The sequence below is a fragment of the Pleurodeles waltl genome, chromosome 4_1 (assembly GCF_031143425.1).
Source record: "Pleurodeles waltl isolate 20211129_DDA chromosome 4_1, aPleWal1.hap1.20221129, whole genome shotgun sequence".
Lineage (NCBI taxonomy): Eukaryota > Metazoa > Chordata > Amphibia > Caudata > Salamandridae > Pleurodeles > Pleurodeles waltl.
The window spans coordinates 833290988-833308922 of NC_090442.1; positions in this window are offsets into that span (position 1 = coordinate 833290988).

Consider the following 17935-nt stretch of genomic DNA (forward strand, 5'->3'; position numbering starts at 1 on the left):
TCAGGTAAGTAGAATTTTAAGCATAAATATGTTGAGTTTCAAAAATAGTCAGTGCAATTTTCAGAGTTCTCTCAATGTTATCATATGGAGAAAAATAATGTTCAGCAAACACAGGGTTAACAATGACTTAAAAAGCCCATCTTAGGGAGTTAAGGTAAGTACTGGGTACTGATCAGAACCACACCAACAGGACAGACCGGGTGGCACTGGGACGGCTGGGTGCAGATGTGCAGTAAGGTGTCGGGTGCCCAATAGTTTCCTATGGGTTTGATCCCCGTGACCAACGGGCTGCAGGCTTTGGCTGGGAAGCCAGTCAGGGACAACAAACAGGTAGGTAATAGACGTGGGGTGCTTGGGGATGTAGGTGCACCTTTGGTCCCCTTCTCCTGTGCCCAGGGGCGACTGATGCAGGGGTGTCTTTAAGCGTCAGGTTTTCTTGTCCAGGAGCACTCGCAATCAGAGGGTCCTGTGTATTGAGAATCCAGGCATCATGTCCAGCAGGGGTGGACCTAGGGTGGACTCAAGCTCTTACGAGCCAGGGGACGTCATTGGCACCAGTGACCCACCTCAGCTTAGGTCAGGGGTCACAGGTACAGTGGTCGCTGAAGCTGTTGGATTTTCTATATTCAGAAGCCTGTGGGAGAAGGGGTCTGTGTGCAGAGGCTGCAGGCATCTAGGGAGAGTCCAAGATGGGTGAGACCACACTGGACTCAGTCTCTGGGCAGCTAGGAACCCACATTAGGACCCTTGGTTGACTTTACCTCAGGTCGTGGATGTCAGGTGCAGTGGTCACTTCTGGTGTCAGGTTTCTGGGGTTCCAGCAGCAGCAGAGTCTTTTCCTTGGAGTTTCTTGTTGCAGGGCAAGTCCGGTGCCCACGGGAGACTTGAGTCTTTATTGAAGGCTAGATGAATTGGCTTCTAGTGCAGGATCCTTCAAGACCAGCAGGCAGGCCAGAGTGGCTGGGTCTAGGTCAGCAGCTTCTCCTTTTCCGCTTCTGCAGATGCAACTCTTCTTTGTCCGGGTCTTGTTAGGTTGTCGAAATCTGAGTTCTGGGTTTCAGGAGTACCCCCTAAATACTCAATTAAGGGCATTACAGGGAGTGCCAGGTAGCAGCAAATGGGCTGACCACCTTTAGGGTGACTATACCCTTCTTATGACCACTTCCTCTGGGAAGTGGGCATACCCTACCCCTACTGGCCTTATTCCTTCCAAACAAGATGGAGGAAGTTAAAAAGTAGTGTCCACTTCAGCTCATCCACCTTAGGGGTGGGACTGGCATGAAGTGGGCACTCTTCCTAATTTAACTAATTTTCTTACCAAAGGTTGGGTCAGGACAGAGGGATTGTCATCTCCACCATCTGGAGAGAAGTGGGACCCATTACAAAGGTGGCAAGGCCTTTGAAGCGCCTAGCCCTGGAATGTCTATTCTGCCTGTCAGAGGAGGTCACACCTCTGCCAAAATCAGGTCTTTGTCTCAGGTCCTCGAGACTGCTGGCTCACAGCTTGGGGGACCAGAAACTCATCTGTGGTGGTTGAACTGGTCAGGACCAGTCTGTCAGCACATTAGTAGCTGATAGGTTTTCAGAGGGCACATCTAAGGCGCCCTTTGTGCATTCTTTCAAATAAATTAATCACTGGGGTCAGTGAGGGTTTATTATTCTGAGATGTTTGACGCCGAACATCCTAGGATTCAGGGAGGCCATAAAGTAGCTGGGGAACTCGCAATGACCAGTGTCCAGCACATGCATTTAAAAGGCTTCCCTGCAACTTACTATGTTTCAGAATTGACAGAGACCTAGCAGGGGCATATTTGCTCATGCATATATGCCCTCACAGGTGCCTGGATGCACCCAGCTTTACTTACACCTGGCACATGCAGTGACAGGGGACCTGGAACACAGGGATGTGTGACAGGTCGTTTTTTCAATTTAGCCTACACCAATACATGCAGTCTGCAATGGCAACAATGTGTGAGTTAAGTGAGGGGTCCCTGAGGGTGGCACAATTGGTGCTGCAGCCCTCAGAGACCTTCCTTAGTACCAAGGCCCTAGGTACCAGGAGTACCATTTACTAGGGACTCACAGTGGTAGCTAAAGAGTTTGCCAATTGTGCAAAATAACGGTGCAATTTTAGGGAAAGAGATATGGCATTGGGGACCTGGTTAGCAGGGACCCAGTGCACTTACAGACAAACACACATCAGACACCAGGCAAAAAGTAAGAACTAATCATGTCAAAAAGGGTGCTTTCTGTAGCTTGGAACACCCTAATAAGAGGTATTTGTATGTCTGGAGACCTTAAGTTGGAAGTCACTTCACTTATTCAGAAAATGGTGACAGGGTGGTATCTAAGTGCCACAGCTATCTGGAATTTTATTCAATCTTCTTTCTGGTGCAAGAAGAATGGGGAAATGATGTCCCATTTTAGACATGAGGTCCTTGAACAAGTTCATAAATCATCCTTCACAATGGTCTCTCTCCATGACTTACTTCAGCCAATCAACAAGGGAGCGTTCCGGCATTCCCTGAGCTGGTGGATGTCTACTTTCATATTTATGTCGGGCACAGAAAGCTCATCTGGTGTCTGGTTCATGATCAGCACTGCCTTTTGATTTTTATTGAGCCCTATTTTGTCTAGCACCAGAGACGACAGGATTGATGGAGCATGGAGTTGATGGGCGCTTAACTGGCTCGTACAGAGGTCCATCGCTCAAACTAATCTCTGATTTCCACCTTACATTCCCAAATCGAACTGGGTCTGTCTCAGAAAAAAAGTAAATCAATCAATCAATATTTCTATAGTGTGGCTAGTCACCCATTGGGTCTCAAGGTGCTGTTTGCCAGCGTGCTGTTCAATCGAAGAACCAGGTCTCAAGATCCTTCCTGAACTGCTTCAATGATGCGGCCTGTCTGAGTTTGAGAGGTAGAGTGTTCCATGTCCGGGCTGCAAGGTAGGAGAAGTATCTTCCTTCTGCTGTGCATTTCTGGAACTTGGGAATGGCTGCGAGGACGAGCTGGGAAGAACAGAGTCGTCTGTTTGGTACATAGAAGGTGAGGTGGTGGTTGAGGTAGGCCAGTCCTATGTTGTGTAGTGCCTTGTAGGTGTGAATCAGAAGTTTGTATGTGATGCGCTTGATGACTGGGAGCCAGTGTAGGTCTCTGAGGTGGGAGGAGAAGTGGCTGTGTTGGGGGATGTCGAGGATGAGCCTGGCTGCAGAATACTGTATTCTTTGTAGTCTTGATTGCAGTTTCTTGGTCATGCTGTTATAGAGTGCATTGCCATAGTCTAGTTTGCTAGTGACAAGTGTGTGGGTGACTGTCCTCCTCATGTTGGTGGGGATCCACTTGAAGATCTTGTGAAGGAGTCGGAGGGTGTGGAAACATGACGACGAGACAGAGTTGACTTGGTGGGTCATGGACAGAGAGGAGTCCATGATGATGCCCAGATTGCATGTGTGGTCAGTGGGTGCGGGAGCATTTCCCAATGCAACAGGCCACCAGGAATCGTTCCAGGTGGAAGGGATAGAGCCATTTACGAGGATCTCAATATGAGCACCGCAGCAATAAATTCAATTCCATGGCTCTGGCTCTCAAAACCTAAACACCATAGAAAAGGGGTAACAAGTTGATGTCTTCAGCAAATGAGCTAATCAGTTCGGTTCAGTTCAGTTTGCACATACAAGACCATGTCACGGCTAATGTCATCTTGCATTCCTTTTGTATCTGACCATTAAAGATTTAGCTCTTGAAGAGGTTGAATTCATAAGTGGCACTGATAGGACCAACCACTCAAAGCAAAACGGGTACTTGCATGGTGGACTAACACAGCCAACATCTTTGCAGGTCAGCTCTGCACATGAAGATCCTATGCACTACTTGACAACCCATTTGTTCTTCTGCAGGATGAGCCTATCTCCTCTTGTTACCAGCGCCCTTTGGTCAGCAATAGAGAGACAAAACTTCACATCAACATCTTGGAGCTGAGGGAATTGAGAGTGGCTCTGAAAACATTTCTACTCTGGATTGTCAACCAAAGTGTATTAATGAGAACGGGAAACATCCAGAACAACAACTCGGGAACAACGGTTACGTTGTTAATGCAAGCGGAACCACATTTCCATTAATGACTCTCTTTTCTCTGCCTTAATAATGCATGTGCTGAACAACGCACATGCGTGCTTAAGGCAGAGAAAAAGGGATACTGCATTGGGAGAGGACACGGTCAGGTAAGTGGGGCAGGGTTGGGGGTAGTTTTTAGGGGAGGTTGGATTATTCTTTTTTTTAAGGGCAGGGGTGGGGTGTCTGGGTAATTTTGTTTTTAGGGGTGGGGGGTCAGGATAGTTTGTTTTTTTAGGTCAGGGGTGGAGAGGTCGGGGTAGTTTGGTTTTTAGGATGGGGTGGGGTAGTTCTGTATTTAGGGGCGGGGGTGGGAGGGTCGGGGTAGTTTTGTTTTTAGTGGTGGGGGATCGGGGTAATTTTGTTTTTAGGGGTGGGTTAGTTTTGTTAGGGGCGGGGTAGGGGTTGCTTTTTTGGGGGGGAGGGGGGTCGGGGAAGGTTTTAGGGCTCAGTGTGAGTGGAGGTATTGGGGTAGTTTTCTTTTTAGGGGTGGGGTGGCAGGGGTTGGGGTAGCTTTGTTGCGTGGGTGGGGGTCGGGGTAGGTATGTTTTTAGAGGCGGGGTCAGTTTAGTGATGTTTTCAGGGATGGGGTGGAGGGGCCAGGGTAGTTTTGTTTTTAGAGGTGGGTGTTGGGTAGGTTTTTTTAGGGGTGGGATGGGGTCGGAGTAGTTTTGATTTTAGGGTGGGTGGGGGCGATTGTTTTTAGGGCAGGTGGGGGGTCGGATAAGGTTTTAGGGTTCAGGGTGGGTGGGAGTATTGGGGTGTACTTATGTTTTTAGGGAAGGGGGTCAAATGGTCGGGTAGTGTTTTTAGGGTGGGTGGGGGTGTCAGGGTAGTTGTGTTTTTAGGGTGGGGTGACGTGCCACAATCACACATGCTGTTCCACATATACCTTTACTAGGCATGCCTTCACAACGACAAATCATTGTAAAGGCATGCGTGGTAACAACGCAGTCTTTATTCCAACCGCTTTGTTCAGGCATGGTTGGTTGGCGCATGTGTTGTTTCATCATTCAACCATGAGAACAGATGACATGGCTACAGTTTATTACTTAAAGAAGGTGGAACAGAATTTCATTCTATAACATGAAGTTCAGAGTCTTTTGGAAATGAGTTCTTCTGTACAAAATGTAATGACAGACGTCTGAAGCAAGCATTGTGTGAGTGGGAGTTAAACTGGACTGAATCACCTGCAGCTAATATTCACCAGGTAGGGTGCATCCCTTCTTGTACTGCTGCTACTCCAGACAGTAACAAATGCCCACTTTATGTAAGGCGGTGGTGGTAATTAAGGACTCAAGGGGAAGCGCTTTCAATTTCCTTGACAGGGATTTATGCATACACTTTTTCTCCATTCCATTCCCTCGGATCTCAAGAGTTCTCCAAAAACGAGAAAGCCATGCAAGATGATCATGATGGCCCCGGCTTGGGCCAGGTGAATTTGGTACACAGATGTTTGGTGGTGTACGTCTCAATTTGAAAATGGATCTTTATTTCTAATTATGGATCATGGTTTTGCTCTGTACCACAATCATCCATCACTACTCGTGCCCACCTAGCTGCCACTGGAAATATACAGCTGGTGGTGAGAACTCCTTCAACAACCAAGACTTGCTCCTGGAGATGGAAAGGTTTTTGTATCTGGACAGCAGATCCTAAGCTATTAACCATTACGCCTCACTAAATCTTACCATAACTCCTACATCAGGCATATTCTAGACTAGGATATTTCTTCATTTCAGTTACAATCACAAGTTCAGCGACACCAGCCCTCTCTCCACCAGAGTTGGAAAGGAGTTTATAAAAGACTTAGGGCCATATGTACGAACACTTTTTCCCATAGACACAGAATGGGGAAAAACCTTTGCTACATCTGGCCCTTAGACCCAGATATAAGAAGCACTAGCGCCACATTAACATCATTTTTTTTACACTAATGTGGCTTTAGGCTTTAAAAATCGCTGCGCCATATTTACAAAGGGGTGCATTGCATGCATTGAGCCACTTTGTAACACTTTGCTCCACATTATGCATGCGTCATGCATAATGTATGCAAATGGGGCATTTCCCCATTAGGGGGACCACAAAAAAGACGCAATGGAATCTAAGAGATTCCACTGTGTCATTTTTTGTGACTACTTTTAATGCCTGCTCAGAGCAGGTGTTAAAAGGGGGCACACCATTGGTTACTATGGGCCCCTATGTACTGTTCAGGGTTAGCGCCAACCCTGAACAGTACATCAATAGCATCAAAAGTTTTGATGCCATTACCCCCTACCCTGCGCCATGGTGCACTGTATTTTAAATAGGGTGCATACGAAGTGACGGTAGGGGGGCGCTAAGGAATGCAAGAAAAGTGGTGCTGCCCTGGGTGCAGCACCACTTTTCTTAAATCTGCCCCTTAGGGACATATTTATGACCCAGTTTTTGTTGCTCTTGCACCACGCAATGTTGTGCAAGTGCGATGCAAACCCTAAGTGAGATTTATCAAGCCACGCAAGGCCACCTTACATGGCCCTGTGTGGCTTCATAAATATCTATTATTATAAAGCAGCACAAACTGTTGCATTACATTGCTCTGTGACATGGAGGCATTTCCATGGGCGTTGCGTGGGTGTTTCCATGCAACATCCATGGATTTTGATGCATTCCCAGCTTTACAAGAACTTGTAAACCTGGGAATGTGCGAAAAAGAAGGGTGCCCTTTCCTGCACAAAATCTTGCATGCAACACAGGCACTCTTGCGCCATGGTGCAAGGATGCCTGGGTTGGCCCTAAAGTCCCATAAGGGTGCCTGAGCAGGGTAAATGTCAGGAATGTGCTGTATTCTTTTAAGAACGGTGCATTCCTGCTCTTTCTCAGTGACGCAGGGCAGCTCGGCATGGTGGCTCGCTGCGCTGCCCTGCACCACAAAGCTCATACATCTGGGCCTTATTCTCCATTTCCCCACTGGTAACAAAACAATCACTTCCTTTGGAATTAATTGCAGTCCTGTGAGTTGTGACGAAGAATCTTTTTGAGCCTGTTCACAGATCCACTCTGCAAATGTTGTCATGGAAAACTGCTAGTTTGATGGCCATTATATCAGACAGGATAATGGGGGAGATTCAAACATCATCTACTATGTTCCCGTATTTCAAGTTTGAAAACTCTAGTTAAGCTGACAGTGAATGCCTGTTCCATGCCCAACTTACCATTGTTTTTTCACTTCAACAAGAAAAAACATCTTTCAAATATATTTTCCAACCAGCCACTCCAGATGAAGGGCCGCTGTACTTGTTGAATTTGAAACTGCATAAAGCTTCTGCACTTCTCTGCAGAAATTCTACATTGACAGGATGAAGACCTGTGGAAGATCAGATCATTTGGAATGTCGATTGCTGACATCTGTGAGTAGCAGCTTTGTCCTCGTTGCATACCTTTACAAAGCATTACTGCCCCAATGTCCGGAAAGTATATGAGACTGCAGTATATTGAGTTGTATTGTGCTGCCTACTTAAAACATGTACACCGCATTACTGATTCTTAAACGTGTATGTTACTGGAGCATATGAATCCATAAAGGATCCAACCTGAGAGAAGATATAATTCACTTGTAACTACAATTATCCAGCTTTCATAAATTTACATGTGAACAACCCACTTCTCCAGTTATGAGGCTTTTCTACTTTCTGGCCCATATTTACACTCCGCAAAAAAAGTATAAATATGTGCCTCTGTGTGTTACCGAGCTATGAAGACCCGAGTAGCTTATCCTCTGGGGTAATGCTGGGAGCTCTGAGCCTCTTCACCCTATTGGACAGAATTGAGGTCACATAATGAGGTGAATGGACTTCTATAGTCTGTTTCCAGTGTGAATGCACTTGCACATTGCTGTTAATACAGAATATTACTGTATTGTCAGCATTACTAGGAAGACTGACAGACAGGAAGGAGAGTATGAGTACTTCTCCAGTGCTGAGAATATAGAGCAGAGCAGCCCAAGCTTGTGAACTACTGGGTATCTGAGTGCAAATACACAAACAAATTTTATAGCATATAAATGTAGGTGTTTATATTTTTGTCTCACTGCAGAAGTTGCTGCTCAATTTCTTTTGCTTCGTCAACCCATCCTTGCCTTGTGAAGTGGATTGTCCAACTATCTCTCCCGCACCTGTTTCCTCATCTAGCTAAATGTGTTTTCCTCTCTGCTGCCCCCCCTTGACTCTCACCTGCTTTGATCTGACAAGTCTCTCTCCTTCCCTATGCTTCTAACTGTTGCAGGCCCATTGCTATGTCCGCAGCATGCCCTGTGCTTGCATCTAGCCATCTTTTCTGGTCTGGTGACAGCTCCTTGTTTTCTTGTTCAGAGGTTTTTGTTGTTTTCATTTGGTCCACTATGACTAATGTTTGAAAACATTCAGGCATTCTACTCAATGCAGGATTGCTCAGCAAACACGCCACAGAGATCTTGGACATGATCTCATCCCTCTGTCAGTCTTCCTAGTCATGCTGACAATACAGTGATGTCATCCCTCACACCGGACATCATCTTCCTCACAGAGACCTGACTGAACCCCGCCTCTGGGCCAGACATCGCCATCACCACACTTGAAGGCTACAAGATAACACACCGGGACGGGAGCAACAAACATGAAGGTGGAATCGCCATCATGCACAAGGACACTACACGCTGCATAACCTCCTCAGATGACTCGACCCCGATAATGGAGTGTTAGAAATGGGGTCTTTAGTTGGGAGTCAGGTTACCCCCCCGTCCAAGCAAGGACCCTCACTCTAGTCAGGAGAAACACACCTGGCTAACCTCCACTCACCCCCTTGGTAGCTTGGCACGAGCAGTAAGGCTTAACCCAGAAGCAATGTATAAGGTATTTGTACCAATACACATAGTAATATAGTGAAAACACTACAAAATGGACACCACACCAATTAGATAAATAGGCAATATTTATCTAAATCAAAAAAGACCAAAACGACAAAAATCCAACATACATAATTGAAGATATTAATTTTTAGAAGAACAAGGCCCATATTTATACTTTTTTGATGCAAAAGCAATGCAAACTTACAAATACAATTATATTGTGTAAGTTTCCACCGCTTTTGTGTCAAAAAATGATTCAAATGCGGCGCAAAAAAAGTATAAATATGGGCCGAAGAGTCTTACTTCATAGGAAACAATGAAAATGTTGATTTTACTCAAAGTACCTGGTTTGTGTAAAAAATGAAGCCGCACAGGCGAGTGTGTTTCGGAAAGGTCAGTGATGCATCGACCATTTACTCGCAAGTGAGGCCATGCCTCATTTCTTCTCTCGTCGGGTAAGCAATGCATCGTTTTCTCCCTTGCAAGAGAGTGATGCATAGATTTCTGGACGGTGCACCTCGCAGATTTACAATGACTTTGACGCCCAGCGACCATGTGTGAGAACTCCAGTTGCACGATGTTAGAAAGCATGGTGTTGGAGCAGGGTTATCACAGCTAAGTGAAGAAGAGGTTACTTCCCAGGGAACGTGGGTGGAGTGCAATTTAGCGTGAAGCTTTTGCTTTGGTCTGGGCTCTGAAGAAGCTAAGAACCTAGGGCCAGATGTAGGAAACGATTTGCGACTCGCAAACGGCAAAAATTGCCGTTTGCGAGTTGCAAATGTGAGTTTCCTATGCAGAAATGCATTTTGCGAGTCGGGACCGACTCGCAAAATGCATTTCCGACTCGCAAATAGGAAGGGGTGTTCCCTTCCTATTTGCGAGTCTGAGTGGTATGCAATACCATTTGCGACCGCGTACACGGTCGCAAATGGTATCGCAGTTACCATCCACTTCAAGTGGATGGTAACCCACTCGCAAATTGGAAGGGGTCCCCATGGGACCCCTCCCAGTTTGTGAATGGACCCCAAACATTTTTTTCAGGGCAGGTAGTGGTCCAAGGGACCACTGCCTGCCCTGAAAAAAAAACGAAACTAAAGGTTTCGTTTTTTTTTTAAGTGCGGCTCGTTTTCCTTTAAGGAAAACGGGCTACACTTAAAAAAAAAAAAACTGCTTTATTTAAAGCAGTCACGAACACGGAGGTCTGCTGACTACAGCAGGCCTCCATGTTTGCGAGTGCCTTGACTCGCTATGGGGCCGCAATTTGCGACCCACCTCATGAATATTCATGAGGTGGGTCATTGCGACCCCATAGCGAGTCGCAGTCGGTGTCTGAGACACCGTACTGCATAACATTTTGCGAGTTGCAAATAGCGAGTCGCTATGACTCACTATTTGCAAGTCGCAAAATGTTTCTTTTCTACATCTGGCCCCTACTTGTTTGAAACTTACGTCCAGGTTCAGACCGATCACAGGCCCCTCAGATGGTTAATGTAGATAAGGGGTGAGAATCCAAAACTATTGAGGTGGTCCATTTCCCTACAGGGGATGGACTTTACGGTGGAACACCGCCCTTGAACAGAACATGCCAATGCTGATAGTCTGTCCAGATTCTTCCACCTTAGTGAAGATAACTCCCTTGAAATTGGGTAGTTCTCCCTACTTTCAGATGGGGGGGACATGTGTTAGACCTGGCACCTTGGCATGGTCCTCCCCTAACTTTTTGCCTCTGCTTCCCAGGTTGCTGAGTGTGTGCTGGCTTTGTTTTTACTGTTTTTGTTACTCTGGGCCCTTTACCACTGCTGACCAGTGCTACAGTGCAAGTGCTCCCTTTGTGAAATTATATGTGTGATTGACTTTTTCCTGATTGGCATATTTGTTTTATTGGTAAGTCCCTAGTAAGGGGCACTAGAGGTGCCTAGGGCCTTTAAGGTGCGGTTGAATCTGTCAACAAGACTGTTACTTTGGGGGTGCTAAGGAGTGGTGAATTTATATGTCACCCCATACTCCTTCCACAGAGTATTCATATATATTGATATGAAGTTGGTGTCCTTATCAGATAGCACCTCCTTGGGGAACCCCATGGGGGTAAAACCCTTATCAATGCACGTCCCATCACAGGGGAGGTGATTGACCTCAAAGGCATGGCTTCCGGGTACCGGGTGGCATGGTCCACCAAGACGAAGATAAACCTGTTGCCCATGGCTGTCTTGGGATCCAGGGGCCCCACAATGTCAGTTCCAACCCTTTCAAAGGGGGTGCTGACCACAGGAAAATGATGGAGGGGAGCCTTACATTCCCCCCTCTCTTGCTACTTGCCTGACAAGTTTGGCAAGACCAACAGTGTGCATCTGAGTGCCTGCACATTTGGGGCCAGTAGAAGTGGGTGACAAGCCCAAATGACCAGCTAAAGGCACCTCACGGGTGATTTGCCGTGCTTTATAAATCCTGATTGATTGTTTGATTCAGGCCAGATTAGTATAACGGTTTGAGTCAAAAACCCAAATGTGAAGGATTGGCCAAGTTTGGTGGTATTGTAGAGGTCAGTTGCGCACAGTTACTGATTTGACCAAGCGCTGAGGGCAGGGTTGCCCTTTTGAAGCACATAGAAAGTGACATGTTGACTCTATGACTCTATGCTCCAAGAGGTTTTGGGTAGGTCCAGAAGAGAGGAATTAGTCTGTTTGTGCTGGTAAGCATAAATGAGAAATGCTGCCTTCCACAGATTATGGGGGTCATTACGACCCTGGCGGTATAAGGTGCTTACCGCCGTGCAGAAGACCGCTAATACACCGCGGCCGCGGCGGTAGACCGCCACAGCTATTATGACACACATCACGGAATCCTCCGAATTTCAGACACCCACACAATACCGCCACACCAAAGGTCAGCGATAAACATGTGGAAACAAATCCTCCACGCCAACAGAAACACGCCCATGCTATTACGACCCACGAATCCACGCAGCGGTCTTTCAACCGCGGTATTCCATTGGCGGTACACACCGCTGCGCTCAAAATACACACACATATACAAAACACCGCCACATTGGACAATTCCAAATACACACACCTGATACACATACACACACCACTCCCACACACCCAACACAATATAAAACACACACCCACATCACCCACAAACCCCTACGACCAAAAATTCCAAAAGAAGGCCAGAGAGAGAGCACAGAATAGACAACCCCATCACACAGAGGCACACAACACCATCACCCACACAACATCCAAGCACAAAACACCACATATCACTACACTCACCACACTCATCAACACATGCACCACCCCGCACATCACACACACCACCCCATGTCACGCCAAAGACACGCCCGCTTCTCCGAGGAGGAGCTCAGGGTCATGGTGGAGGAAATCCTACGGGTAGAGCCACAGCTATTTGGCTCACAGGTACAGTACACATCAATAGCCAGGAAGATGGAGCTATGGCAAAGAATAGTGGACAGGGTCAACGCAGTGGGACAGCACCCAAGAAATCGGGAGGACATCAGGAAGAGGTGAAACAACTTACGGGGGAAGGTGCGTTCAACGGTATCCAGGCACCACATCGCGGTACAGCGGACTGGCGGCAGACCCCCACCTCCTCCCCCTCAACTAACAACATGGGAGGAGCAAGTCTTGACCATCTTGCATCCTGAGGGCCTCGGAGGAGTCGTTGGAGGAATGGACACTGGTAAGTCAAATCTTAACTATCACATTCCCCACCCTACCTGCATGCTATCACACACCCCCACCCTCACACCCTCCCCTATCACCAAAACTCCTCACTAATGTACCCATAACACCAACTACACATCCCAACCCCAAGACCTGCATGACACAACTAACCATGGACACCCATCACTAAAGCATGCCCACTGCACATACCCAGAACACCCCCCAACCATCAGCACACAACCCCACACACAGGAATGCCTGCACTGGGGTTCACGCACACCCAACCATTGCACACCATTACACACACACATGCAATAATCATGTACTTATACCCCGCCAGGAACCCGAAGGAACGTCACCACACCAGAGGGTCCAGACAACACCACTCCACCCCCAGAAGAGGCCCACAGTGACAACAGTAGCTTTGCCCTACTGGATCTTGATGACCAGCCCGGACCATCGTGGGCCTCAGGACAGTCGGTTCCCCTTGCCCAGCCACAGCCCAACACCGAACTTCCACCCTCTGGTAACACCAGCACAGCACCCACCCAGCGGGCCCAAACCTCCCTACCCAGGACAGGTCAATCAGCGGTGTGTCCACCACTACAGGGCACCCAGGCTAACCCACCACCCCAACAACAACAGGGACCTGGGGGCAGTGGTAGTGGGCACACGGTCCAGGGGACGGAGGCACAGGAACACAGTGGATCTGGGAGGGCTGCTGTGCGACAGAGGGAGGACAGGCCAAGGAACCAACTCTCCAAGAGGCCCTCTCCTCCATCATGGGAGCATACCACCACTCCCAGGAGACGATGGCCACGGTCCTGGACAAGTTGCAGGAGACCCTCCGTCTGCAGGAGGAGCAGTATTTGGGGTTCAGGGAGGAGGTCTGGACCATCGGCTCCACCCTGGGCACCATCATAGGGGTGCTGAAGGACATACAGCAGACCTTGAGAGACACCGTGGCACTCCAAGGGGCCCCTGACAATAGCCACGACGATGAACTGCCTACCACCTCCGCCGGCGCTAATGGACAGGACGCCCCGCCACAGGACCACCACACCAGCACCCCATCCCCTGCAGACGGACAACCACCACGCAAGCGGGCCCTGAGATCCAGGAACAGGACAGAGCAAGATGGCAAGACCCTCGCCAGGAAATGAGACCACCCTGATTGTCCCCCCCACTGTCCCACTTTGTAACCCTGTCCAAATCGGAACTGCCCCAGCTCCACTTCTAATGGGCAGTTGTGCAATGTACCTGTGAGACTAATAGACTGGACTCTGTCATGGACATTCCTCCACCATCACCCATCACCATTTTACGACCCCCTTCATTTTTAGCACTTAAATAAACACCCTTGAAACACGAAAAAAACTGGAGTCAGTCTATGATTTGTAATTTTGTATTATCAATGACAGTGTCATAATGGGTTACCCATTGGAAGGCTAACATACCAATGTTACACATCACAAGCCCTTCAAGGATGCAAGCATTTGATAAGTAGGTTACCACATTTGTGAAACTGAAAAGGAAGGGGACAACTCAGTTAACAAATAGTGAGTGAAATGTCGGTACAGGATAGAGGTGGACGTGTGAAAGTTAATGTAATGTTAAACCTGAAAATGTACTCACCTGAGTTTCACTGGAAATATTGCTGTATGACTGACTCCCTGTTGTCGTTTTCTTCCTCCTCAGCTTCATCCTCATCACTGTCCACAGGCTCCACAGGCTCCACAGCTGCAACAACACCATCATCTGGACCATCCTCCTGCAGAAAAGGCACCTGGCGTCGCAATGCTAAATTATGGAGCATGGAGTAGGCGATGATGATGTCGCACACCTTCTTCGGTGAGTAGAATAGGGACCCACCTGTCATATGGAGGCACCTGAACCTGGCCTTAAGAAGGCCGAAGGTGCGTTCGATAACCCTCCTAGTCCGCCCATGGGCATCATTGTAGCGTTCCTCTGCCCTGATCTTGGGATTCCTCACTGGGGTCAATAGCCACGAAAGGTTGGGGTAACCAGAGTCCCCCAATAGCCATACACGGTGCCTCTGGAGTTGACCCATCATATCAGGGATGCTGCTATTGCGCAGGATGTAGGCGTCATGCACAGAGCAAGGGAACATTGCATTTACCTGGGAGATGTACTGGTCTGCCAAACAGACCATCTGGACATTCATCGAATGATAACTCTTCCGGTTCCTGTACACCTGTTCACTCCTGCGGGGGGGACCAGAGCCACATGGGTCCCATCAATGGCACCTATGACGTTGGGGATATGTCCAAGGGCATAGAAGTCACCTTTCACTGTAGGCAAATCCTCCACCTGAGGGAAAATTATGTATCTCCTTACGTGTTTCAGCAGGGCAGCCAACACTCTGGACAACACGTTGGAAAACATAGGCTGGGACATCCCTGATGCCATGGCCACTGTTGTCTGAAAAGACCCACTTGCAAGGAAATGGAGCACTGACAGCACCTGCACGTCAGGGGGGATTCCAGTAGGATGGCGGATTGGTGACATCAGGTCTGGCTCCAACTGGCTACATAGTTCCTGGATTGTGGCACGGTCAAACCTGTAGGTGACGATTAAATGTCTCTCTTCCATTGTCAACAGGTCCACCAGCGGTCGGTACACCGGAGGATTCCGCCATCTTCTCATATGTCCCAGCTGACGGTGCCTAAGAAGGACAACAGCGAAGAAACAGTCACTAATCCTCCAGGTATGTACCCACAGTCACACACAAGACTACACCAGACAATGAACCCTTCCTGTATGTGTGTTGAGTGTAGGCCTCGGTATGTGTGACGCAGTTGAAAAAGAATACATGTGGGCCCCTGAAATGGCGGCTGCCTGACCTCTAAACTGGGACAATGGGATTGTGGGGTAACAGCGCTGGCGTTGCACATTGTCACGGTAGGCGGTCGTAGACCGCGGCGCACTGCTGCATTGGTTAACATTGGACCCTATGGGTCCTAGGAGCCAATGAACAGGTGCGCTGGCGGTGATGATGTGCACCGCCGCGGACGTCACCGCCGCGGATGTCACCGCCATTTTCTATCTGTTCACTCACTAGATACCTGACCTTCGACGGGAGAGGACCTACACTGCTAGTGCTGCTGTGACCTCGGTCTGGAAGCGACGATGGCTGCTGCGTCTGGGGAAAGGGCCCCTGCCTTCACTGCACAGGAGTTGGAGAAACTTGTGGATGGGGTCCTCCCCCAGTACATGCTACTCTACGGTCCTCCAGACCAACAAGTTAGTACACAGGGAGCACGTTGTATGGGCTAGGCCTGGGTGGACAGGGCTGGGTGGAAGAGGGAAGGGGGCAGAGTTCATACTACAGTAAAGCATGGGAATAAATGGGCCACATGGTCAGAGTAGGGAGGGGGCCACTCACACTGATGGTGCAGTTGGTAATGACTGTTCCTCTTCCCTTGTGCATGTCATGTAGGTCAGCGCCCACCAGAAGAGGGACATTTGGCGTGCCATCGCCAAGGAGGTCCGGACCCTGGGGGCCCACCAGAGACGGGGCACCCACTGCCGTAAGAGATGGGAGGACATTCGCCGCTGCAGCAAGAAGACGGCGGAGGCTCAGCTGGGGATGGCCTCCCAACGTGGGAGGGGTGCCCGTCGCACCATGACCCCCCTGATGTTCAGGATCCTGGCGGTGGCCTACCCGGAGTTGGATGGGTGCTTGAGGACATCACAGCAGACACAAGGGGGTGAGTACAACCTCATTCTTCGGACTTTGCGTGCAGGGGAGGGGTCTGGGTGGGTGAGGTGGGCTGTGGGTGTCCCTAGGCCAGGGCGAGTTAGGTAGGCAAGGCCCCTCCGTAATGTAGGCCATGTGGCACTCTACCCCACCTCAGAAGAGTGGCAAGTTGAGGCATAGTTGCTCCTGTGGCTTCCATGTGCGCAGATGTCCACCATTGCCATGTAGGCCATATCCCAGAAATTGCATGTGCAGAGGCCAGGAGCACGGCGTAATGCATGGGGCTGCTGCGTCTGTCTTGTACGCCAACGGTAGCGGTATGCCATGCACTAAAACTCTCTTACTTCTGTCTCCCCCCCTTTTTCTGCTCTCCCTGTCCTTTTGTACATCAGCATCATCAGGCGGAGGTACAGTGGCACCGGAGCACGAGGGAGCTGCATCCCACATGGCCATGGAGGGCCACACCACAGACTCTGAATGCACCAGTGGGACGGAGGGCAAGGGGAGCTTCACGTCGGCCACCGGATCAGCAACCAGCGACACGGACTCGTCCGACGATGGGAGCTCCCTTGTGGTGGCGGTACCATCTGTGCCCCCCACTTCTACAGGTACAGCCGCCACCTCCCCTACCAGCACCGCCCTCCCAGCAGCCCCTCAGCGTTCGCCCCGTGCCCGCTCACCCAGGAGGGTGGGCATCACCTTCGCCACAGGCACCTCAGGCCCTGCCCCAGTCACCCCTGCTGCCCTCAGTGAGGAGGCCATTGACCTCCTCAGGTCACTCACTGTTGGGTAGTCTACCATTGTGAATGCCATCCAGGGTGTAGAACGAGAGTTGCAACACGGTAATGCATTCCTGGAGGGCATTCATTCTGGTCAGGCTGCCCTTCAGCGAACCCTGCAATCTCTGGCCTCAGCACTGATGGCAGCCATTGTCCCTGTGTCTAGCCTTCCCCCTCCAACTTCCTCCACCCAGACCCAATCCCCTGTACCCCAGCCCATCCCAAGCACACCTACAGACCAGCATGCACACAGGTCAACACACACAAGTAGCTCAAGCAAACATAGGCACCACACACACACCACAGGCACTCACAAAAGCATCACACACATACAGATACAGCAACATCCACTGTCTCCACTGTGTCCCCCTCCTCCTCTTCTCCCTCCTCCCTCCCAGTCTCGTCTACACACACACCTGCATGTACCACATCTACAGGCACTAGGACTCGCACCAGGACACCCAGCACCACAAGCCACTCACTTGCACTCACCACCCCCACTGCCATTTACACGTCCCCTGTGTCCTCTCCCAGTGTGTCTGTGACGCCCCCTCCCAAAGTACCCAAACGCCGGCAATCACTCACCCAACATCCATCCACCTCACGACAGCCTCCAGTACCTGCACCTGCACCCAAAACACCTAAAGTGACACCTCCGACAACCACCTCCTCTTCCTCCACTCCCAGACCCCCTCCAGCTACTCATCCCAGTGTCCGTCAGAAACTGTCCCTATGTCAAATTGACCTTTTTGCAACCACCCCGCCTCCAATTC